Here is a 1,904-nt window from a genome sequence, read left to right on the forward strand (position 1 = left end):
TCTAATGCCCTCCACAATATGACTCTCACCCACCTTTCCTGAAGTAATATTTCATAGTGCTCCCTTTTCTAGTCAAACTGGCCCACTAGCTGTTTTCTGTACCTAACATTCCTCTTGGTTGCCTGGCATAGCTAAGCCAAAGTCTTGAAATCTCAGATTTAGAAATCAGGGGAAAGGTGTGGCTGCTTCCCCCTTGCAAAGGCGGTATTCAAGTGACTGCAGCAGAGGGCATTGATTAGAGCTCGCACTGCTCCCTTCCCTCCATGCAAATATGTTAATAAAGAAAATCCCCATAACAATAATGGAGCTGCCATATTCCTCCTGCAGGCCTGGCCCAGGCATTCATTGGAGAGGGTTGAGGGAGAATGATACTGTGAAAGACATTTCCTGTGTCCCCTTTATTCCTCACCCGGCAGCCTTGGGAGTGAACATGCTCCCTCTTCAATGGTAAATTCAGGTCTGTCAGAGCCTTTTCCCTCAGAGTGAGACTGAGGTCTCTAGGGAGCAAGCAGCATCTGGGAAAATGCTGACCTGCGTCACATCCAGCTGTCGCCCCAAGACTGCTGAGTCACTCTTGCTGATTGGAACTGAAGGAGTGGAAAGGGGCTTGGCCAGCTCAGACCTCCTTGCTTTCCTGGTGATACAGGAGGGAGGGCTAGCCATGGTTTGATTCCCTTCAGGATTTCCAAAGAAAATATTTTGTAAGGTCCCTGTTCTAGGGCAGAATAAGGCAGCTGCCTAGCTATTGGTCCCTAGGCTTGGATTTACAGATGGGAAAACTGATAACTTGGGAGGGATTTGGGATATGGCTTTGAGGGGTCCTCAGAGGAGGACTGTCTGACTTGACCTGTACCCTCTATGTAGTATCCTACTGGTCCAAGGGTATGATTAAAGGGCCCTTCCCTAATTGTTAGTTATAATTTTGAGTTGATATTACTACCTCTGTAATAACTCCATTTACAACTTTATAAAATCTCTTGTTTGACCTTGAGCAGGTGCTTCCCTAGATGGGCATGCAACAGTCCAGCTTTCAAATTTGGAAGTTAGCAGTTAGACTGGCACAGGTGGGGAATGTTTAATTGGATCTCTTTGGTGCCTGGAGGTGTCCTGGCCCCAGAACTTGAAGAGAGGAGAGTAGGAAAGGGACAATTCTGGAAAGGCCCTCTTCAGAGGAAGCCAGGCCCATGCTAAATAGGAATGGGGAGTGATTAGTTTGGAAGCTGTACTGCTTCCTGCCACAGAATGTTAGTATTAGGAAAGACCTCAAAGGTCATCTAGTCCAACTTATACCTGAATGGGAATCTTGTCTATAGTATCTCTGACAAGCGGTCATTTGGTCTCCATGTAAAAACTGCCAGTGAAAGGATATTTGCTCTCTCCTGAAGCCATCCATTCCATTGTAGGACAGCTGGAGTAGTCAGGAAGTATTTCCTCATACTAAGCTGAAATCTGCCTCTGCCACTTTGATACTTTGCTCCTAGTTCTGCCCTTTACAGTCACATAAAACAAGACTAATCTCCCTGTCACATGACATCCTTCTATGTTTTTGTCTATCTCTGTCCTGTAGCTGCTAAGTGTTTTCTTCTTCAGACTCAATATCCCTAGTCCCTTCAGCCAATCCTCATGTGGTCCTTAGGCGTCTCACTTTTCTAAATGCTAAAGTGTACAGAAGACAATGCCTCGATTTCTTCACTTCTTTCATAAAACCTAAGATTTCTCTCTAAGGTTCCCATCATTTCTACATAAGCATCTAGTTCTTCCTTGCTGGTCACAATCAGATCCAGAATGTCAGTTTTTCCCTTTCATTTTCTCTTCAACTTTCTAAAAAAAAACCTTATTTTTATTGATGTCTTTTATCACACACACACACACACACACACACACACACACACACACACACACAC

General features: G+C 44.7%; 1 protein-coding gene across 2 annotated transcripts in view; it reads left to right on the plus strand.

Moving 5' to 3' along the window:
• The window catches only part of LOC114043943 (post-GPI attachment to proteins factor 6-like), a 29,856-nt gene that overhangs the window by 18,841 nt on the left and 9,111 nt on the right, over positions 1 to 1,904 (plus strand). The window lies entirely within an intron of this gene.

This window comes from Vombatus ursinus, unplaced genomic scaffold, assembly GCF_900497805.2.
Source record: "Vombatus ursinus unplaced genomic scaffold, bare-nosed wombat genome assembly UNPS02014770.1, whole genome shotgun sequence".
NCBI classification, from domain to species: Eukaryota; Metazoa; Chordata; class Mammalia; order Diprotodontia; family Vombatidae; genus Vombatus; species Vombatus ursinus.